General features: G+C 35.3%; 2 pseudogenes; one reads left to right on the top strand and one right to left on the bottom strand.

Annotated features, from left to right (window-relative positions):
• Positions 1-11,792: 11,792 nt before the first annotated feature.
• Positions 11,793-21,490, bottom strand: LOC114042099 (annotated as a pseudogene).
• A 90-nt stretch (positions 21,491-21,580) lies between these two features.
• Positions 21,581-22,540, top strand: LOC114042098 (annotated as a pseudogene).
• Positions 22,541-25,213: the final 2,673 nt, after the last annotated feature.

The raw sequence follows: 25,213 nt of genomic DNA, 5'->3' as shown, positions 1-25,213 counted from the left end.
AATATATTGTCTATAAGAAACACAATTGAAAGAGAGAAATGTATTGAGAAAATAATAGAGGGCTGTAGCAGAATTAATTTTTTTTTCAAAATATTTTATTAATTTATTTTGAATGATCAACAATCACTTCCATAAGCTTTTGAGTTTTAAATTTTTCTCCCCCTCCCTCTGTACCTTCCTCCCCAAGATGGCATGCAATCTAATATAGGCTACTCATATATATTCCTATTAAACATATTTTCACATTAGTGATATTGTAAGTAATAATTAAAATAGGAGGAACCACCAGAAGGAGGAAACAAAACACAACAGAAGAAAAAAAATATCAAATAGTATGCTTCAATCTTCATTCAGACTTCATAGTTCTTTCTTTGGATGTGGATGGCATTTTCCATAATGAGGCTTTTGGAGATGTCTTAGATCCTTGTATTGCTGAGAGTGGTTAAGTCTATCAAAGTCAGTCATCACTCAATGTGGCTCTTACTGTGTACAACATTCTCCTGGTTCTGCTCAACTCACTCAGCAACAAACCATACAAGTCTTTCCAGGTTCATCTGAAGTCTGCCTGTTCATCATTTCTTGTAGCACAATAGTATTCTATTACATTCATATATCACATTCACAATTATCATTACTATCTGTGTCTTTCTCTCTATCCTTCCCCCACCCCATTTATGCTTTTCTTTTTCCTTTCTCCTTTTCCCTCCTCACTGTTTTGCTTTTGACCAACCACTTCCCTCAGCCTCACCTTCCTTCTATTAGCCCCCTCTCTTTTCTTTGCCCTTTTCCCTCCTACTGCCTATATGGCATGTTAGATTTCTATACCTAACTAATTATGTTATTCCCTTATTGAGCCAAATCTGATGAGAGTAAGGTTCCAACAATGCTCATCTCCCTCCCTTCTTTCCCTCTGCTGTAATAGGTTTTTCTGCCTTTTCCTGTGATGTAAGTTACCTTTTCTCTCAGTACATTTTCTTAGTTAGATCAGATTAATCCACTTACTTGGATCCATTTAACCCATTTGATTAGATTTTTTCATCAAAGTCAATTTATACCCACCCCCTTTATGTATAGCCCTTCAACATGGTGTAATAACAACACAGTTCTCAAGAGTTACAAGTGTCATCTTCCCTTGTAGGGATGTAAATAGTTTGCCTTTATTAATAACATGTTGTTTCTGTCTGTCCCATTTACCTTTTTAGTGTCTCTTGGGTCTTGTATTTGAAGATCAAATTTTCTGTTGAGTTCTGGTCTTTTTATCAGGAAGGTATGGAAGTCTCCCATGTAGCAGAATTTATTTTGTGCCAGAGGTAAAAACAAAAAAGTAGCATAACAAAAATGATCTCAGGCAAAGCAAAGGCAAAAACAGACCCAATTAAAGGAAATTAGCTGGAAAACTGCATTTTGAAAAAAAAAGTAGCATAGACAAGGAAGTAATAGCAATTCTAAAAATTAAAGCAAAAATGGAATAGTATTCAAATTCTTAAGGCAAAATTAATTGAGTTATTGGAGCAAATAACACAGTAAAGTTATACTATCAAGGGACAGCAAATTTTCCCTCAGAACTAGACAAATCTAATCATGAAATAAATAAGAAGGAAATTTAAAAGATAAAAAGAATTTTAGAAAATTTAGATATGATAGACATCTAGAGAAAATTAAATGGAAGTAGAAGGAAATATACCTTTTTTAAATGATAAGAGACACTTGAACAAAAATTGACAATATATTAGAACATAAAAACCTTAATACTCAGTGCAGAAGAGCAGACATATTACTGCAGCCTTTTCAGACCATGATGTAATAAAAATTATATTCAATATAGGGCCATGGAAACAGATTAAAATTAATTTGAAATGAAATAATCTAGTACTAAAGAATGATGGGGTGAAAGAACAAACATTAAATCGTAAATAATTTCATTAAAAAGAATGATAACATTGAGACAACATACCTAAATTTGGGATGCAGCTACAGCAGTATTTAGTGGAAAATTTATATCTCTAAACACATCAATCAAATAGAGAAAGAGTAGATCAATGGAGTTGGCATCTGGAAAAGGAAAAATTTTAAAAAAAAATCTCTTAAACAACAAATTAAAAGTCCTGAAAATCAAAAGAGAGATTAACAAAATTGAAGGAAGAAAATCATTGAACTAATAAATAAAAATAGGAAATGGTTTTATAAAAAAATTAAATAGATAAACCACTGGTTTACTTGAATTTTATAAAAGAAGTAAGAAATCAAAATCACCAAGATCAAAAATGAAAAATGTAAATTCACCAACAATGCAGATGAAATTAAAGCAATGATTAGGAGCTATTTTGCCCAATTAAAAGCCAATGAATCTGACAATACAGATGAAATGGGTGAATATTTACAAAAATAAAAATTCCCCTGATTAACAGAAGAGGATAAATAAAGTGGACAAAGAATCAATGAGATCCTTAAGAAAAATTCTGAGGACCAGTGAATTCTATCAAACATTTGAAGAATAATTAATTCCAATTCTACTATAAACTATTTTGAAAAACAAGAAAAGAAGGAGTCCTATCAAATTCCATTTATATCACAAATATGGTACTGATACCTAAACCAGGAAGAACAAAAACAGAACGAAAAATCTATACACCAGTTTCCCTATAGAAATAATGATGCAAGAAATTTATTTTATTATATTTTATTTTTTGGTGAGGCAATTGGGGTTGTACAAAAGTTTCAGGTGTCTGAGGTCAGATTTGAACTCAGGTACTCCTGAATTCAAGGCCAGAACTCTATCTAATGTGCCACCTAGCTGCCACTGATGTAAGAATTTTAAACTAAACACTAGCAAGGAGATTAAAGCAATATACCACAAAGATCATGCATTATAACCAGGTGGGAAATATAACAGGAATTCAGAGCTGATTTAACATTAGGAAGACTATCAACATTATTGATCATATCAACAGCATAACCAATAAAAATCATATGATTATTTCAATATATGCATTAGTAGCTTTTGATAAAACCAACTACTCATTCTTATTAAAAACCTAAGAAAATATGAGAATAAATGGAACTTTCCTTGAAATGATAAGTAGCCCCTCTCTAAAACCATCATCAAGGATTATTTGTAATGGACTTGAGCTAGAAGTTTTTCCAACATGATCAAGGGTGAAGCAAAGATGACAATTTTCACCCCTTTTATTCAGTATTGTTCTAGAAACTCTAGCTATAGCATTTAGAGAAGAAAAGGAAATTAAAGGAATTAGAATAGACAAGGAGAAAACAAAACTATTACTCTTTGCAGATGATATCATGGTATACTTAGAGAATCCTCGAGGTTCAACTAAAAATCTAGTTGAAATAACAACTTCAGCAATGTTATAGGATATAAAATAAACCCATATAAATCATCAGCATTTATATGTAATACCAGGAAAATCTAAAGGTAGGCATAGAAAGAGAAGTTACATTTAAAACAACTGCAGACAAATAAAATACTTGGGAGTCTACCTGCCAAGACAAACCCAGGAACTATTTGAACACAATTACAAAACTTCACAAAAAAATCAAATTTTAACTAGTGGAGAAATATTAATTGCTGAAGAATAGGTTAAACCAATATAAGACAAATGACAATTCTACCTAAATTATTTTACTTATTCTCTTTCATACCATTAAATCTACCAGAAAATTATTTTATAGATATAGGAAAAATCATAACATTCATTTGGAAAAACAAAGTCAAGAATATCAAAGGCATCAATATTTTAAAATGTGAAGGAAGGTGGCTAAGCAGTATTAGACCTCAAACTGTATTTCTAAATGGTAACCATTGAAATAATGTGGTATTGTCTATGAAATAAAGTAATGGATATGTGAAATAGAACAGATACACAGTATATAGTAGTAATGACAACACTTCTCTAGCATTTGACAAACCCCAAAAATTAGGATATTGGTATAATAAATCACTATTTGACAAAACTTTCTGGGAAAACTGGGTAACAGTTTAGCAGGACCAACATCTCAAATCATATACATTGGTATATTAGGTATTTTACCCAATATTGATGAGTTCAAAATAAGTACATTATTTAGACATAAAGGGTGATAATCATAAACAAATTAGGGAACGTGAAATATTTTACTTGTCAGATAAGGGAAATTTTTATGACAAAACAAGAAATAGAGAACATTACAGGATGTAAAATGGATAATTTTGATTACATTAATTTGAAATGTTTTTGCACGAACAAAACCAATGCAACCAAGATTTGAAGGAAAGCAGGAAACCGGAAAATAACTTTTACAGCAAGTTGAGCTATTAAAGGCCTCATTTACCACATATATAGAGAACTGGGTCAAATTTATAAACATGCAAGTAATTTTCCAATTGATAAATACTAAAAGAATATGAACAGGCAGTTTTCAAAAGAAGAAATCAGAGATATCTATAGTTATATAAAATGTTCTAAATTACTTGGTTAGAGTAATGCCAATTAAGGTAACTCTGAGGTACCATCTCACATCTATCAGATTGGTTCATATGACAGAGAAGAAAAATGACAAATGTTGGAGGTGATGTGAGAAAACTGAGACACTAACATACTGTTGAGGAGTTGTGAACTGATCTAATCATTCTGGAGAGCAATTTGGAACTATATCCAGAGTGCTATAAAACTGTGCCTACATACACTTTGAATCCAGCAAAACCACTACTAGGGCTGTATCCCAAAGAAATTTTTAAAAGGAAAGAAAGAATTTGTACAAAAATACTTATAACAGCTATTTTTGTGGAGACAAAAATGGGAAATTGAGGGTATGTCCATAAATTGAGGGATAGCTGAACAAGTTGTGGTGTTTATAGGATTGTAATGGAATATTATTGTGTTATAAGTAGTGATAAGCAGGATGATTTCTTAAAAACCTGGAAAGACTTATACACACTGCTGCAGAGTGAAGTGAACAGAACCAGGAGAACACTGTACACAGTAATAGCAATGTTGTATGTTGAACAACTGTGAATAGCATAGCTATTCTCAGCAATGTAATGATTGAAGACTATCCTAAAAGACTCATGATGAAAAAAGCTACCAACCTCCAGAGAGAGAACTAATGGCTTTAGAATACAGGCCAAAGCATATGATTTTCATTTCCTTCTTTCTTTCCTCCTTTATTTCTTTCTATCTTTCTTTCTTTCTTTTTTCTTTTTCTTTCTGTCTTTCTTTTCTTCTTTCTTTCCTTCTTTCATTTTTTCTGGTTTCAGTTTTCTTCCACAAAATGACTATCATGGAAATATGTTTTGCATTATTGCATATGTATAACTAATTGCTTACTGTGTCAGGGAGTCAGTACAGGAGCTAGGGAAGGATAGAATTTGAAACTCAAAGCATAAAAAAAACCCTGAATGTTAAAAATTGATTTTACACATAATTTGCTAAAATAAGATATTATATTTTAAAACAGCAATATTGAACAATGATCAACTGTAAATGACTTAGCTAGTCTCAGTAATACAATTTTCTAAGATAATTCACAAAAGATTTATGAAGAAAAATTCTATCTACCTCCAGAGAAAGAACTGAGGGAGTCTGAATGTAGATTGACATATACTTCTTTAAAACTTTTTTATTATTTTTTTTGTATTTGTTTTGAATTTTCTTTTGCAACATGGCTAACATTAAAATATTTTGTATGACTTTACATTTATATTTTATATCAAATTGCTTGCCTTGTCAATAAGTGGGGCTGTGAGGAAAGAAGAAAATAATGAACTCAAAAAGTTTTTAAATACATGTTAAAATTTTTTGTTTATATGTGATTTAGAAAAATAAAATTAAAATTAAATGTAAAAAAATAAAGGGAATGTTGTGAGAGTCTTCTTTTAATAGCTTTCCAAAGGGTGTTGATGGAGAAGTGGAGCAATTTCACTGCCTTTAATCACAAGTTGAAAGGATGGAGGGGAAAGAAGTAGAAGACACTATGTTCCAAGTGTTTGTGATTTTCTAGTTTCTGATTAAGGGTCAAAAAGACCATGATGGTAGATTAAGAAGGTGAGGAACCCTAGGATAAATGTGATGTTGTCATTTTGATCCCCAAACTACTGTTTACCATAGTAACCAGAACCATTACCTTGAAGAATTCATTTTTCCCTGCCTCTATGACTAAATAATTCATAATACTTACCACAGAGGAACAAAGAATTGACTCTCCTCATAATAATCCAAATTTCCAATTGGAGAAGTCATAATCAAGGGTATATATGCATACTGTATAATTGACTTTTCTCCCTAGAACCCATACCTACATTTTGAAGAAGTCTTATGATATCTTTAGTCATCTGGTTAAAGCCTGAACACCTTCAAACAGCAAATAAAAACTATTTTCTCCTGTTTTAAACCTGGCAATCTCAGAATCAGGAAACATTTTCTTCTCTGGCGTTTATTAGCAGAGTGTATTGCAGAGAGATCTGCACTAGGATCTTGTCCAGATTGTGCCACTTTTTAGTAATATGACCTTGAAAGAAAAATATCATGTCCCTTATCTTCAATGTTCTTAATGTAAAATGAGGATTAAAATCCCTGCCCTGCCAACTTCAGAGGGGATCAAATGAGCTACGTGAATATATTTTGTATACTGTAACATACTGCACCCCGGGTGGGGAACCTGTGGCCCTCTAGGTCCCCGTGTTCAGCTCTTTGACTGAATCCAAACTTCATGGAAAAAATCCCCTTAATGAAATGATTTCTTCTGCAGATCTTAGACTCAGTCAAAAAATTACATCCAAGGACCCAGATGGCCAAATGTGGCCTCAGGACCACAGGTTCCCCACCACTATATTACACATATAATACGGCAATCTTTTAGCTTTAAGAAGACAACAAGATCCTTTCCTAAGTTTTTAATCTTCTCAAAATCTAATCAGACCAGAGACTTCTCCAGTCTTCAAAGTATTCAGATAAGTAAAGAGATCCCATCAGTTTTTCAGCATATTGTAAATCAATTAAAATTCTCATACGGGAATGACAGATGAAAAAAAAGTGAAAAATAGTATGCTTCACTCTGCATTTAGATGCCAACAATTCTTTCTCTGGTGTGGAAAGTATTTTTCATTATAAGTAATTTGGAATTGTCTTGGATGATTGTATTACTGAAAATTGCTAAGTTGTTCACAGTTGATCATCGTACAGTATTGCTGTTACTGTGTACAATATTGTCCTGGTTTTGTTCATTTCACTTTGTATCAGTTCTTGTAAGTCTTTCTATGTTTTTCTGAGGGCATACTGTTCATCATTTATATATCATAATAGTATTCCATCACAATCATATACCACATCTTGTTTTGCCATTCCCCAATTGATGGACTTCCCCTCAATTTCTAATACTTTGCCACCACAAAAAAGAGTTGCTATAAATATTTTTCTATGAATAAATTCTTTTTTCCTTTTTAAAAATATCTTTGGATCACAGACTTAGTAGTAGTATTGATGAATCAAAGGGTATTCACAATTTGATAGCCCTTGAATATAATTCCAAATTTCTCTCCAGAATGGTTGGATCAGCTCACAATTTCTCCAACAGTGTATGCATCCCAATTTTCCCAAATCTCTTCTAACATTTATCATTTTTTCTTTCATATTAGCCAGTCTGATAGGTGTGAGGTGGCACTTCAGGGTCATTTTAATTTGCATTTCTCTAATGAATAGTGATTTGGAGCATTTTTTTTATAGGACTATAGGTAGTTTTAATTTTTCAATAACAGTTTGTCATCATCCTTTGACCACTTACCAATTGGGGAATGACTTGTATTCTTTTGTTTCAAGTTTCTAAGCACACTGATTTATTAAACAACACATGTTACTTGTATAACAAATTGGGACCAGGCCTTCTCACCTTGGCACTGGACCCCAAATACAGGGGGAGATAGATTTTTATGCATTAAAAGAAGACAACTAATAGGATGTAAACCAAAATAGAAGATTAAGAAATCTGATTTCTAATTGGAGAAATGATTAGGGGCTTTGTGAGTTGACAGGGGGATGAATGACTTTGGAGACTAGGGAGTGGGGAGAGGGAGCAGATGCAATTCCCTAAAATCAGGAAAAGATGTGTCACATTCCTCCTCCCAAATATCTGTATTTAATCAAAATAACATGGAAACAGTAACTGATTAATCGGTTTGGGGCCAGTTTTCAGGTAAGACATATAGATTGCTTGAGATATATAATTTTGAGAAAACTCCTTGCAACCATCTTCAGATCTGACTGAGTTTTTGTTCAATATAACTTAGGTCCTTGTTTAAGGGTTTCTAAACAACAAGTAGAAGTGGTCTATCTTTCTAGTTATGCAGGGTTAGGTTTAAACAATGCAATAAAGGTTTCTCGCAATTACCATAATTGAAAAAAGTTTTCTCATAAGACATTAGTTGGAACTAGAGTCAGTAGACCCATAACTGAATAGAAAGAAAACTGAGATAAATCCAGAATTGAGTCACAATCAGTTTGCAAATGTAATCACTATATGAACATGTGATTACATTTTAAACTTGAACACATCTTCTTGAACTGGAGATACCTATATCCTGGCATTCAACTTCTCTCAGTCTTTAATGTTACCATATCATGGATCTTAGAAATCCCACAACCAGCCACCATAAGGGCTGAGGTTCTGGCAGTAGCCTATGGAATATGGGAAGATACCTGACAATTTGTTTTTTAATTTTTAAATTAATTTATTTATTTTTAGTTTTCAACATTCACTTTCACAAGATTTTGAGTTCCAAATTTTCTCCCCATCTCTCCCCACCCTCCACAACAAGAGAGCATGAATTCTAAATACCCCTTCCCCCAATCTGCCCTCCCTTCTATCACCACTCTCTTTCTCTTAACCCCTCTTCTTCTATTTTCCTGTAGGGCAAAATAGATTTCCATACCCTTTTGCCTGCATATCTTAGTTCCCAGTTGCATGTAAAAACAATTTTTAACATTTGTTTTTAAAACTTTGAGTTCCAAATTATCCCCCTCCTTCCCTCCCAGATCACCGTCACTGAGAAGACAAGCAACTAGATACAGGTTATACATGTATAGTCATGCAAAACACTTCCATAGTAGCCACGTTGTGAAAAACTAACTATATTTCCCTCCATCCTATCCCTCCTCCCATTTATTCTATTCTCTCCTTTGACCCTGTCCCTCCTCAAAAGTGTTTGCTTCTGATTACCCCCTCCCCTAATCTGTCCTCTCTTTTATCATGGCCCCCTCTCTTATCCCCTTCTCCCCTATATTCCTGTACCTGTGAGACATATTTCCATACCTAAATTGAGTGTGTATGTTATTCCCTCCTTAAACAAAATATAATGAGAGTAAAATTCACTCATTTCCTCTCTCCTCCCCCCTCTTCAACTCCAGTGTAAAAACTTTTCTTGCCTCATTTATGAGATAATTTACCCCATTCTACCTCTCTCTTTCTCCTCTCACTACAATCCTATCTCACCTCTTAATTTTATTTTTTTAGATAGCATCCCTTCATATTCAACTCACCCTGTGCCTTCTGTCTACACACACATACACACACACACACACACACACACACACATATATACATATATATATATATATATATATATATATATATTTACCTCCATCTATCTTAGTACTGAGAAAGGTCTCATGAGTTACAAATATCATCTTTCCACTTAGGAATATAAACAGTTCAACTTTAATAAGTCCTTTATGATTTCTCTTTCTTGTTTACCTTTTCATGCTTCTCTTGAGTCTTGATCTGAAAATCAAAATTTCTATTCAGCTCTGGTCTTTTCATCAAGGAATGCTTGAAAGTCCTCAATTTCATTTAATTTCCATTCCCCCCCCCCCCCGAGCATTTTACTCAGTTTTGCTGGATAGGTGATTCTTGGTTTTAATCCTAGCTCTTTTGACCTCCAGAATATCATATTCCAAGCCCTGCGGTCCCTTAATGTAGAAGCTGCTAAATCCAGTGTTATCCTGATTGTGCTTCCACAATGCTTGAATTCATTTTTTCTGGCTGCTTGCAATATTTTCTCCTTAATCTGGGAACTCTGGAATTTACCTATAATATTCCTAGGAGTTTTCCTTTTGGGATCTCTTTCAGGAAATAGTAGGTGGATTCTTCCAATTTCTATTTTCCCATCTAGTTCTAGAATATCAGGGCAGTTTTCCTTCATAATTTCTTGAAAGATGATGTCTAGGCTCTTTTTTGATCATAGTTTTCAAGTAGTCCAATAATTTTTAAATTATCTCTCCTATTTTCCAGGTCAGTTGTTTTTCCAATGAGATATTTCACATTGTCTTATATTTTTTTATTATTTTGGTTTTGTTTTATAATTTCTTGATTTCTCATAGAGTCATTAGCTTCCATTTGCTCCATTCTAATTTTATGGTATTGTATTCTTCTGTGATCTTTTGGACCTCCTTCTCTATTTGACCAATTTTGATTTTTAAGACACTCTTGTCCTCATTGTCTTTTTGGACCTCTTCTGCCATTTAAGTTAGTCTATTTTTTAAGGTATTATTTTCTTCAGTATTTTTTGGGGTCTCCTTTAGCAAGTTGTTGACTTGCTTTTCATGATTTTCTTGCATCACTCTCATTTCTCTCCCAAATTTTTCCTCTACTTCTACTTGATTTTCAAAATCCTTTTTGACCTCTTCCATGACCTGAAACCAAATCATATTTTTCTAGGAAGGTTTGGATGTAGGAATTTTGGCTTTGTTGTCTGCTGATTGTAGATTTTGATCTTCTTTGTCACCAAAGTAAGATTCTATGGTTTGAGTTTTGGCCTCTGTTTTACCCATGTTCCCAGCCAATTACTTAACTCTTTAACTCTTGGTTAAGATAGGGCTCTGCTTCCAGTGTGGAGATTGTACTGTCCCAAGCTTCAGGGACTTTGTGCAACTGCTTTCAGAGATACTTCTAGGGACCAGTAAATTTTCAGTTCTTCCAAGGTGCTATGATCAAAGGCAAAGTGTCTACTCCTTTCCTGGCCTGTGCTCTGGTCTATTAGTGACCCCAAGCATTCTTTTCTGCCTTGGAACTGTGAGGAGGATTCCATCTCTACCACCACAGCTCCACCACACAAGCACTCCTCCTCGCCCCAGGATTTCCACCCAGGACTGTGACCCAAATCCAAGCACCAGCAAAGCAAGAGAATCCTACCTCAGTGGCAACAAAGAGATCCCTGCAATCCTTCTCTAATCAGCTGCTCAATCCCCCCAGAATCTGTGGGCCAAGAGCTCAGGAAGCAACTGCTGCCACTGTGACTGCCACCCTAGGGCTGCACTACAGCCAGGGGTGGACTGTATTCCTCTCTCATCCAGATCCTACAGACATTTCCCACTTACCTTCTATGTTGTCTTTGGCATTTGTCAGGAAACTGCCATGAAAAGGGCTCAGCAGCCCTTACACCAGAGGTACTAGTCTTCTCTGAACATGCACTACACCCCTCAGAGAGACTTTGTCTGGAGGGGAATTTCTAATATATAGGATGGGGGGAGGCAGCTAGGTGGTGCAGTGGATAGAGCACTGGGCCTGGAGTCAGGAGAACCTGAATTCAAATCTGGTCTCAGACCTGACACTTGACACTTACTAGCTGTGTGACCCTGGGCAAGTCACTTAACCCCAATTGCCTCACCAAAAAAAAAAAAGAATATCTAGGATGAAATAGAAAGAAGAGTCAATATTCTTTTGATGTTTAGATTTACTAGTTCCTATGTGGACCTTGAAAGCATTCTGTCCTTCATTACTTTCCTTAGTGCTTCTTTCACATCCTTTTAACTTATGCTACAGATCAAGGTTTTCAGAACAAGGATCACTGTGGTATAAAACACTGAGCTTACGTTCTTCTTAGCCATTGTCAGAAACTGATATATAATATACAATGGTGATGGAACCATAGAAAACAGAAACAGCTGCCAGATGGGAGCCACAGATGCTGAAGGCTTTATAACAGCCCTTTGTAGAAATGTGTAAAGAGATGCTCAGAAGAATGAAATGGTATAAGATTAAGATAGGCAGAGTTGTGGCCAACAAATTAATTCCATCAGCAATCATCACCAAAAATTCATTGATTTAGGTGATGGAGCAGGAGAGCCTCAGAAGGGGGAGAACATCACAGAAGTACTGATGGATAATTAAGTTGTATGAACAATGGCCACAATGCACCCCCACCCCATGTTGTGTACACACCTGCCTCCAGCAGGGAGCAGACCCATGACATCATGTTGACATTATAGGGCAGGGGTCTATAGATGGGAACATAATGGTCATAGGCCATAGATGTGTACAAGTAAAACTAAGCAATCTCAAGAAGAGAAAGAAAAAGAACTGGATAGGAGATAATATTATTTTCTGAAACAAAGTTCTCCAAAGTTTTGGGTGTAATGACAGAAGACTAGCAAGATGTAGGAATGGCACATTACTTATGGTAAATTCTTCAATTTGAAAAAGCTAAAAGCCAAGACCAAAATAGAGAGAGTTTTGGTGCATTTTTTTGTTTGCAGATGATTGTACACTCAATGCAGCCTCTGAAGCTGAGATGCAATAAAGTGTGGATTGATCCTCTGCTGCTTGTGCTAATTTTGGCCTAACAATTAATACTAAGAAAACACAGGTGCTCCATCAGCCAGAACTACACCATCCTTATATGGAACCATTACTTACAGGAAATGAGGAAGTTTTGAATGCTGTGGATAAGTTCACTTTAGCAATATATTTTCTAGGGATGCCCACATTGATAGAGGTTGATGCAAGCATTGCCAAAGCTAGCTCACTGTTTGGGTGGCTCCAAAGGAAAAGTGTGGGAGAGAAGAGGCATTAGACTGACCACCAAACTTAAGGTCAACAAAGCCTTGTGCTGACCTCATTGTTGTATGCCTGTGAAACCGGACCAATGTACCAATGCCATGCCAGAAAACTGAATCACTTCCATTTGAATTGTCTTAGAAAGATTTCAAAGATCACCTAGCAGGATAATATACCAGACACCGAGGCCTTTTCTCAAACTAAACTAGCAAGCTTTCAAACTCTACTACACAGAGCCCAACTATGATAGTCTGGCCACATTGTTCAAATGCCAAACATACACTTTCCAAAAGGTTATTTTGTGGAGAACTCACCCAGGGCAGTCACATGGTGGTCAGAAGAAGCAGTATAGGGACACTCTCAAGGTCTCTCTGAAGATCTTTGGAACTGATTGTGTGACATGGGAGACACTGGAACAAGACTGCCCAGGATGGTTGCAGTGATTGGAGAAGATACTGCAATCTCTGAGCAAAGCAGAATTGAAGTAGTTCAAAACAAATGCAAGATGTGCAAATTTAGAGAATCTAACCCAAATCTTCACAGGGACTATTTGTGTCAGATATATGGTAGAGCATTCTGAGCTCATATTGTTCTGATCAACCAGAGTCCAATGTACTGTAACTTGATACTAATAAAGTGATGTCATTTTTGACCCTCTTTCAGAACAAAGGACAACTACAAGGTTTTACCTTGGACTACATTGTGATAAAGGGAAATAGAAGCCTTTTGTTTTCTGTCACTACTGATGTCAGTGTCTATCTTCCACAGGCTGCCTCCAGGTGCATAAAATCACCCATTCCATACTTGTGCCCTCATCCTTCCTTATTCCCAGTTGAACTTGTGTATTATACTTTAAATTACTTCAAGGTTCTGTTCTCATATAAGGATTATGGTGACTGTAGTCATGACTTTGGAGGGTTGAACAAGATCACTTTTATGAACCTTTCCAGTTCTCTGATTTTATTGCAATAATTCTAAGTTATTTGACTTTGTTCAAAAAAACTCTAAAGACTTCTTCATTATTCTTCTCTTTTAACAAGAATCATTAAAATAAATCAATTGGAGCCAAAGAGTAATTTGATTAGCTCCCCTAGTGCATAATACTGAACACTACACATATTAAGCCCTTAAGAAATGCTTGTTGAATTAAGCTCAATTGAATGACATACAAAGATCCACATCACCGTATTCTTCCCCTCTGTGGATTATTTTATATTTACCTATGGCCATATACTTTTTCCTTAGTAGGAAATAAACTCCTTGAAGGCAAAGCTTATTTTGTTTTTGTCTTCATGCAGCTGGGGCGGGGGCGGTGAATAGAGTGCAGGGTCTGAAATCAGGAGGACCTAACATAAAATTTGGACTCAGACACTAGCTGTGTGACCTGGGTATTCAACCTCTTAACTTCTGCCCCTTTCAGCTTCTTCAACTGTAAAACAGAAATAATGACAACACCTAAGTCACAGAATTATTGTGAAGGTTAAATAAGATAATATTTGAAAATCACATAACACATTGTCTGGGACATAATGAGTGCTAGAAAAAACTTATTACCTTCCTCTTTTTATCCCTATTGTCATCATACGTGATTGATGCTTAATAAATACTTACTGAATCATATTTAATTGAACAAGTTTATCTAAAAAGAAATATTTGGTTTATTTTATGATAACAGTAGAAAAGATAGGAAAACCCAAACAGTTGAACTTAATTATGAAGCAAAGAATAGGGGAGTGTTTAAGGAATAGGTAATACTATGCTCTGTAGGAAAACACTCTCAGTTCCTAAGGTGAAGGAAATCAAGAGAATACTGAGCTGAAAGAACACCCCACAGAAATGTCTAGGGAGATTCCCTGATTTTTTCCTGACTCTGGTACCTTCACCTCCACACTAAACCATGACTCCTGTTCACCCTACCAACAAAGGAGTTCAGTTCTTCTCTAGATACCATAAATGCTCATGGGAATGTCATTAATTAGAGACAAACCTACTCCATGCAATTGCCTCTTTCTCAGGGAGACCGAGCTCTGGAGTGAAGAAAAACAGAAGGACAAGCTGTTCTCATTCATTTTCTTGGAGAAATTTTCATTGAGATATTCATTGGACAAATAAAAATCCTTCTTCACCTAGAACTAAGCAGCTCAGAGAAAAAGTGGTTGTTTCACATGCTTCAACCTGGTAGTTTATTGAAAAAGATCATTTTTATTTTGTTTTATTTATTTTATTCTCGACTTTTTCTGAAATTTCCCACCTTTGAAGCATTATCATCAAAATCCTGGCAATTGACAATTGCTGTGTCAATAACCTTTACAAATTATTCTCATATTATAAGAGATAGAGGAAAAGCATCATCAGTGCCCTGACTCTTCTATTCCTGACAAGAATAAGGCAAGTAACCAAATTTTATATACTTGAACTAAAAAGTACTTTTGAACTGGAGAGTGTATAGGGATTTCTGAGACACACACTGATGATATGTTTGAACTTAGTGAGATGAAACTAGAAGTAAACCCATTTCTCTATCCTTCCTGGTATATGCTTAGATGATGGAGAGAAAGAGTTGTCCCACTTGCTTATTTCATCCACCCTCTTTTTTCATCAATGTGAACCTAGTGAAAAATAAGCAATTACTATAATAAAGGGTACTTTATAATATTAGATTTTATATATGCCCAATTTTTAATGACAAAATTCCAGCTCTCCATGGCAAGGTAGTGTTTATTTTGTAGATGTCAAGGCACACAAGTTACTCTGAAGGTTTAAAACCACCACAAGGGGGGGAACAGTGGATACAATATTCACACTTTGGTGAGAACTTGCATGCTTGCTTGTCCTTTCCTTAGGACTAAGTGAGTCTTGTGTGGCAGGATCACAGACAAACATACTTCTCCGTGACCATCACTGCCTTGCTACAGGTAAAAGATGAAAGAGGAAACAAACATGCAAGTTTCCAAGTATATTGATTTATTGAGCAATGCATGTCAGTTTTATCAACAAACAAGGATAAGGCCTCATCAGCTTTGACACTAGACCCAGAATACGGAGTGAGACCAATTTTTACACATTAAAAAATGAATCAAATAGCACCAATTAATGAAAAGAAAACAATTAACCAGTATACACAATTCTGTAATGTAATTTCTAATTGGAGGCAAGATTAGGGACTTTCTATATTGGGAGGGAGAGAGTGAACAGGCACAATTCACTGAAATCACAAAAAGAGGTATCTCACTTTCCCCAGGAATCTGTAAACAATCAAAGGAACATGGAAACTAACTGATTGATCAGCATGGAGCCAGTTTTCAGATAAAACATGTGACTTGTTTGAGATGCATTACTGTGAGAAAACTCCTTGCATCAATCTTTGGATCTGACCCAGTTTCTGGTTAGCATAACCTAGGTCCTTAGTTAAGGGTCTCTAAGCAATAGTGGTCCAGCTTCCCAGCCATGCAAGACTAGGTTTAAACAATGCAACAAAGTCCTCTCACAATTCCCTCAATTCAACAAAGTTTTCTTACAAGACAGAAATTGGACTAGACCCATCATGAATAGAAAGAGAACTGAGCTAGCTCCAGAATCGAGTCACAAAACAGGGTCAGTGTGGTTCACTCCATTCCTACTGCCACTTGCAGTTCTAATTCCCTCAATTCTCTCAGCCTACCCTTTGTTCTTGCCACAGATTTGACTCAGGAAAGGTCTCTTGGCAGAAGTGACATTCTATGTCTTTTATCATTTCAATTAATGATAGTCAGTGAGCTCCAGGAGTTCAAAAGAATGAATTAAAATAGTAAGTTAAACACTTCAATGAGCCAAGGAATGGGCTTAAGGTATACAAAGCACTGGTGATGGAAATACAGAGCTACAAACTTATAGTCAGTTTTAGTACTTTGCCTTCAAGGAGTTTACATTGTATCGGTGGAAGACAGAACGTAGAGAGGAGCCAGAGTTGTAATGCAACAGGACAATGTGTGCATGAGATAACCTCAAGCAGGGAATTCCCCTTTGGACAGATATTTTTAGATTGATAATCTTCCCTCCAGACCAGGTCCTCCCAAAGTCTTCCTCTGCTGCTGTTTCTAAATGTAATTAAGGATAAAATTTGCCACCCCAGAAAGCCAGGATCTACATATCATTAACTCTTTTGCTTTTTTGTGGAATTGTCATCTCAGAGCTCCTACATTCAGTCTATTGTCTGCATTGCAACTCTCTCAGGAAATCCTTAGACTTCTCAGGTCTGATGGTTCTTAAAAGACAAAAGTCTTCATAGTGGTAGACATCACTGGAGATTTTCCCCAAATCATTCACTAAACTTTTGGCTAAAATGTTGCCCATAAATCCTATTTTTTATTTTTATAATTTGCTACCTTTGCACTCCTCTCTGCTATTTCATTTGGTAATCTCTTCAATTCCCATTAATTTAATAATCATCCTTTTTCTGAATTTTCTCAGATTTGTTTATCTAGCCGTAATTTTTCTGCTGACCTTCAGTCTCTGCTTTCCAATTGCCTATTCGACACTTTCTATTGAATATCCAATAGACATCTTTAACTCAACATGTCCAAAACTTAACTCATTACCTTTCCTTCAAACTATTTATTTTTCTGGAAAGAAAACTTCTTTTAAGGGCACCACTATCTTTCTAGGCATCCATGCTCACAACATAGGTTTCATCTTTAACCTTCTATTTTTTTCTTATCTCTATTTCTAATATTTTGCCAAAGCCTGTAAATTTAACTTTTGTAATATCTAACACATGTCCCTCTTCTCTCTCTTTCACCACCCTGGTGTAGGTCTTCATCATCTCACACCCAAACTGTTGCAATAGTACTTTAGTTGGTCTTCCTGTTGCAAGTATCTCCACTCCATTTCATCCGCCACCCCAAAGTCAAGGTAATTTTCCTAAAACTATCACCCACAACTCAATGAACTCTTGTGGCTCCTTATCACTTCCAGAATAATATATAAAATTCTCTCTTTGGTATTCAAGGCTGAGATTCTTATAATCTAGCCAATAACTCAGTAATGTTCAGATTCCTGAAGAGTCTGGCCAATATGGTAGATGTTCTAATAAATCTTGTCTTTTGCTGAAAGAAGGCTTAGGTATTCAAAGTCTTTCATAACCTGCCCCAACTTCAGTTTTCCAGAATCATATATAAAATTTTCTCTTTGATATTCAACATCTTTCAAAACCTGCCCCAACTCCAATATGCATATAATTATACCCTAACACATGCTCTTTTATCCAGTGACAAAGGCCTCCTTAATATTCCTTGAGTGAGACATTTCATCTTTTTAATATACTCAAAAGAGTAGAGATTTCCAAAAGCTATACAAAGAGAATTACTCTGAGGAAGGGAGAAATATTCAATGAAATAGGAAATAAAGAAATATTAAAATATTATATTTTATAAAAAGCAATATTAAAAGATATTTTGTTATTCTACCTGCATGTTTCACTTTAGGATGTTGAATATCTTTCCCACCACACGTCTCAGTTAAAAAGAGGCTGTATGGCAATTAAAAAACTCTGAAAGACATAGTTTCTGGGTAATTTAACAATTTTATTAATAAGGCCATCATACTTATTAATAAAAGGATGGTCATTTGGCCCTCTCTCTTAGACCAAAGACCCCTCATGGTGGTAGGCTTATATATGCCCTTTGAAGAGCATATGTTACTGATGGGTACCAATCAACTCAGATTGGTTAACAGAATTGGTGGTGGGCTATATTAAAATGAGGGTCTTGGAGTATGTGATTGGATCATTCAAATCATGATCCAAGAGACTTATCCATTTCCATATCACCTGTCTGACAAAAGGGGAAATCAATGTTTCTCTAGACCTGCATGAGCAAATCCAATGAGCAAGAATATACCCATTAACCCAAAATTGGAACCTCTTTTACTGTTTGACTAGATCTTGGCCTGGGCAAATCTTTAGGAGAGATTTCCCATGCTACTAGGTTTCTGGACAAGGAAGTAGAAAAGGGGAAAAAAAGAACCCTGGTACTAATTCAATAATTAGTTATTAAATATAAGAGAGAAATGTTCATTTCTCACAGTTGTAATGTTGATCACTGAAGGGGATACCCAAAGTGATGGAATTACACCTTTCTGAAGTATAGATGTACGTGTTAACATGACAAAGGGGAGGGATGATTTGAGAAGTTCGTTGATCTTAGATAGGTTTATGACAGTATTTGTACAACATGATCTACTTAAGAGGAGATAACTGAGGGCTGAGATATTCATGCTAATGTGTTAAAAGTCATCTATCAGAAGTTGTCAGAGTGAAAAAATCATCTTAGAAACATCAATTTTTTATTTTTTATTTCATTAGGTTGTTGTATAATAAATTCAGAGCTGGAAAGAAATTTGGAGTTCATCTTGTCCAGCTCTGTCTTTTACAAATGAGGAAATTAAAGCTCTAAGAGTCTAATTAATTGTCAAATGTCACACAGGTGGTAATTAGTAGGACTAGTATTTAAATCTAGGCCCTTCACCCAAGGTCTTTCTAAGAAACTGGGTTTATTTAATGACTTTCACCCCTACTGGACTGGAAACTTATGAGGTACAATACTGGCCCTTTTCAAGAAAGGATTGTTTCATTTTTTGTCCCTTATATCTCCAACTTCTATCACATACAGTACCTGGCACATAGTAGGAGCTTAATAAAAACTTGTTGTTTAATTAAGACACTATATCTTACATAAATTTCAATAATATCAACTGTGTATTCTTTTGCTAATGAATAATTTTTTGTCAAATGAAGGAGCAAAAGAAGGAATGAATTTTAGAATGCATAGCAGGGAACTTGGATAGGCAAGTGCCTCAAATTATGGATGACCTTGATTGACAGTGGTATTTAAAATTTGCTTAATATACACTCCAAAGTCACTGATGATATTTGAGAATAGTAACAACCTGAGAAGGTCTATACTTAGAAAGTTTATTCTGGATGTGATATGAAGGATTCATTAGAGGGGAGAGAGAGAGATCAGGAGGAGAGACCAATAATAGGCTTTTGTAATAGTCAAGAAAAGAGATCATTTCAGCTTCTATTCTTTTTTTGAAGATTTATTTTTTTGAGCTGAAATTCTTTATTTTTTTACTTTGCAACATTCACTTTTATGAGATTTTGAATTCCAAATTTTTTTCTCTCTCCTTCACCTCCCCCTCCCCAGATGGCATGCAATCTGATACAGGCTGTACATGTACAAAAATAGTAAACATATTTCCACATTAATCATGTTGTGAAAAAAGAATCAGAGCAAAAAAAAAAGAAAAAAAAGAGAAAATAGTAATCAGCTTCTATTCTTATGGGAGCAATGAGTATAACAATGAGAGGCACAGTGACATAGAGGAACAGATTTGGAATCATGCAAACCTAAGTTCAAACCTGTTTGTGCTACACATTAAATTTGTGACTGAGAAGTTACCCAATTTCATAGTGCCCCAGGAAATATTGTAAAAAAATTTATGGATTAATTACTTATTTGCTTTGTTCTTGGCAATCCTTCACATCAATGACTTCACACATCTGTACAGCTCTCAGAAGTGGTGGAATGGAGAGGAACTCTAAAAATATTTAATTTCCACTTTTTCTGTGATTTCACAATTTTCTGGGAAAATATTATAAAATTGAACTGGCTTTTTTGAAATATGATACCTTTATTTTTTATAACAAATTTTCTTGATAATATTTGTTTTTATATGACCTACAGTTTGCAAGATTACTGTCCCTACTACCCTTCTCAAAGAGCCATCACTCATCATAAAAATGAGAGAGAGAAACAGAGGGAGAGCTTGATTAAACAATTAAAAACTTAAAAATAAACCCAGCCTAATTCCATACCTATAGCCCCTACATATTCAAAGAAGATGAGTAGACACTTTCTCAGATTTCTTCTTTGGGGTAAACTTGATAATTTTGCATCAATCAGTTTCAATTATTTTGTTTGGTCTTTCAAACATTGCTGTGATAATTGTGTATATTGTTTTACTGATTCTTCTTACTGAATTCATTTTGCACAAATTTCTTTCTTTCTATGGGTGTCCGCATTCATCGTACTCATGGTACCTTTGGTCTGAACTGCTTTATTAGCATTTCTATGTTATTATGTTCTTGAAGTTTGCTATTCTTATGTCTTGAAAAGTTGAATTTTGGATAATTCTACATTGAATATGATCAAACTATCACTTAGTTTATATTTTTTGAAATATAGAAATTAGATTCTTTTCTTTCTCATTTTAGGAAATTCAAGAATAATTAAATTTTTTTCTTTGATTTCTGCTCTAGATCTGTCATAATTGTTATCATTGTTTTTAAATATTTCCATTTGAGGAATTTTCAGGTTTTCTTCTTTGTTTATGGTAATATTTTATTATTCTATCATCCAGAAAACTAAATTTATTTTATATTATATTCATTGTTTTGTTCTATCTTCATCTTGTGAGATTTCTTAACTAGACAGAGCTCTTTATTTCAACAAACTTGTTCTTATTGTAGATAGAATTTATTGTTTTGGTATTGATTCAACTATAGGATATTTGAAATGTTTTCATATCTTAGATTTAGATGCTATTATCTAAGTTTATAATAATAGTTTATGAATACATGTGGGTATTTGTGTCTGCTGCTGCTGCTGAGTTCAAGAAGAAATTGCATCATTCCTGAGATCTTACGTCAGCAAACATTGGGAAATAGTCATCTCTGTCTAATAACACTATTTTTTCCCATTCCACAGATTCCCACATCAAATTTCAAAGGACAATGGATACAGGGAATCATTCCATGGTGACAGACTTTATCCTTATGGGTTTAACAGACCAACCAGAACTGCAGCTCCCCCTCTTCTTATTCTTCCTTCAAATATACATTATTGCCATGATGGGGAATGTGGGATTACTCCTTCTTATCAGGATCAGTTCTCAGCTTCACGCTCCCATGTACTAATTTATTAGTAACTTGTCCTTTATTGATCTTTGCTACTCCTCTGTCATTACTCCCAAAATGCTGGTGAGCTTTGTGTCAGAGAAGAACATAATTTCCTACTCAGGGTGCTTGACCCAGTTCTTTTTCTTCTGTGCTTTTGGGATTGCTGACTGCTACATGCTGACAGCCATGGACTGTGATTGTTATGTTGCTATTTGTAGCCCCTTGACCTATAACAGTGCCATGTCCCAGAATATCTGCTTCTTGCTAGTGGTAGGAGTGCATACTGGGGGGGTCTTTGGAGCCATTACACATACAAGTGGTCTAGCCAGACTGTCCTTCTGTGGAAACAATGTTATTAGTCATTATTTTTGTGACATTTCTCTCCTTTTGAAGCTCTCTTGCTCTAGCACCTACATCAATGAGCTTTTGGTGATAGTTCATGTTGTGATCAACTCATTGATAACAACTCTACCTATCTTGATCTCTTATACTTTTATCCTCTCCAGCATCCTCAAGATCCATTCTGATAAGGGCAGGTCCAAAGCCTTCAGCACCTGTGGATCCCACCTGGCATCTGTGGTTGTCCTGTATGGCTCTGTCATTTTTATGTACTGTCAGCCTGCATCAGCCAGCAACATCACTGAACAGAAAGTGTCCTCAGTGATCTATACCATAATCATCCCTATGCTAAACCCCTGGATTTACAGTCTGAGGAATAAGGATGTGAAGGATGCACTGAAGAAAATCAGGAAGGTCTGGTTAGTTTCCTGGAGCAAGTAACATAATTAAAATCACTGAGATCTTAAATAAATTTTCTGCTTCTTCAAACCAGTAATTTATTCCCTTTGAGACACAAGTCAGATTTGGACAACATTGCAAAGTTGGGAAAGCCATATTTTTCCTTGTTAGTTTCCCTTGCTGACTTGCCTGCCCCTCTTACCCAAATCTCAATAATTTATGTCACCAACATTCTTCCCCAATAGAACATCCAAATGTAATATACCAGTAATGTCAGCCTTCCATTAATCATGTCTTCCCTCCAAAATTTACTTGTGCCATATCACATTGTCTAAGATCTTCATTTCAGATTGTTGACAGTATTAGAAAGCATGTTAAAAATTACTTCTTCCTAAAATGAAGTACTGAGTATTGATTCAGTTCTGAGGTTCAATGGTAGAAATGTAGAGACTATATCTCAGCTATGAAGTAGAAATAGCACTGCAATGATTAGTCTTGTTCCCATATTTAGATTAATGGGAATCAGTTACATATCAAGGCTAATGTTTTATTTGAATAAAATTTAGGCAACATCCCTGACTTATAAGTCTTATAATATTCACTTATGTGTTCATATGTAAAAAGTACACTCTTTCAGGGCAGAAACTTTTATGTATTTGTCTTTACATCTCCAATGTCTAACATGATGCTTTATACATTGTAGGTGCTTAATAAATGATTATTTAATTGAATTAATGTATAAAAGGAAAACAATAGTCTAGTTTGGCTGATGTGGTGAGGGAAGTGATATGAGATGGGATTGGAAGTATAAGGAGGTGCCCAGTTGTGATAGGCTTTGAATGTCAGGCTAAGGAATATGTACTTTATTGAGGCTGTAGCAGAGTTCAAGGAGATAATAGCAGATTTTGAATGGAGAAGGGAAGATATGTTTAGACATGTATATAAAAATATTGTTCAGGTAGTCTGTGAAAGAATTAATGGTAGAGAAGAGATTTTATGAGGGGAAGTCAATTAGGAGGTTATTAGAAATTATAACAGAGGAAATTCATACAAAAAGGAGAGAACAGTTAAATCTGGTTGAATCCATGGGACTGGTTTACTGGTTTATAGTCCTGGATTCTGGTGTTCCCAGACTATGGAGATAGTCATTGCTATGGAGAGGAGAGACTCAAGCAGATGCTACTCTGGAGTTCACCGTTTGGTGATGTCTTTTGAATTTGACTATATGTTGAAGCATTCTAATCAACTGGAGCCAAAAGACAAGAGTTTATTCTCTACTTCATGCCACACAGATGGGTAGTATTAAGGAGTGTACTCAGTCTTTGCATGATTGCTTTTTCTCTTGTGAGACTTTGTTCTACTGCTGTTCCTAAATGCAATGATCAGAGATATTAAGTTTTCAAGAATCCATGGAGATCTTAGAGTGATTATTGGTTAGACAATACAAGCACAGTGTCAGGACACTTCCCTATTTTTCTTGTCTTCCATTAATGGGGAGCAGCTCCTATTAACAACTCAACTTATCCCAGCTCCAGTTTTCTTTCTTTCACATGACAGCCAAGAATTAGGGAAGGGGAAGTGATTCTGCAAAAATAACTATTTGCTCATTCCTATCCAAGAAAGTTTCCCTGGTTCTTGCTTCCACTGTTTATTGTCCTTTCATTTCTATGGCATTATTCTTCCTACTCTCCCTTATAAAAAATCCATTAGTAACCAAATTCTGGCCTGGTGTTATTATTGCTGATGTTGGTTGAGATTAATGGAGAAGTTTGTATCTCTGAAACGAGAGAAGAGACATTCTCTCTTCCAGGTGGCTGAGGCATGAAAGGAAGCAATCGTATTATTGCACATGTGGATCCTTTTCCCTTTTTCAGATCTCTCTGGTGTTTCTGGGTCAAAGGGTATGCACAATTTGGTTACACTTTGGGCAAAGTTCCAAACTGCTCTCCAGAATGGTTGGATTAGTTCAACAATGAGTAAGTGTCCCAATTGTCCCATATCTTCTCCAGCATTTATCATTTTCCTTTTCTGTCATATTAGCCAATCTGATAGGTGTGAGGTGGTTACTCAAAGTTGTTGTAATTTGCATTTCCATAATCAAAAGTGATTTAGAGTATTTCTTTATATGCTTATAGATAACTTTGATTTCTTTATCTGAAAACTGCCTCTTCATAGGTGAAAGTTGTTTCGCTTGTTTTTCTTTGTATCCCCAGACTTTGCATGGCAACTGGAAGACATGGTAAGCACTTAACTAAAACTTTGTCTCTATCTTTGTTTATCTCTCTCTGTCTCAGTCTCTCTGTCTCAGTTTTTCTGTCTCTCTCTTTTCCTTTCTCTTTTTCTCTGTCTCTCTGTTTGTCTCTATGTCTCTGTCCCTGTCTCCTAATTAGGCACATATTTGTCCTGTCACAGATATACATACCAATGAACAAGCACTATAGTAGCCAAATTTCTCTTTTGGTAACTCAAACTTTTTGGTAACATTGCTGAGGTGGAGACCCTTTCTGTCTTTAAAGACCAAGTGAAGTAATAATTGAGGATACCACATGTAGAGTAGTGGGATCTGGCTCCGTTCTTATTTGAGTTTGTTTCTTCACAAATGGTAACTAGAGGAGGAGCCAGAGTAGTTTGACTGAATCACTGAGTGAGAAGCTTACCAAGGGAACTGGTATAGAAATTTTTTTTGCAGTTCATGAAGATGTAAATGCCAAGACA

Source organism: Vombatus ursinus, unplaced genomic scaffold, assembly GCF_900497805.2.
Source record: "Vombatus ursinus unplaced genomic scaffold, bare-nosed wombat genome assembly UNPS02014258.1, whole genome shotgun sequence".
Lineage (NCBI taxonomy): Eukaryota > Metazoa > Chordata > Mammalia > Diprotodontia > Vombatidae > Vombatus > Vombatus ursinus.
Note: the sequence above shows the minus strand (reverse complement) of the source record. Positions and strands in the feature narration are given on the sequence as shown.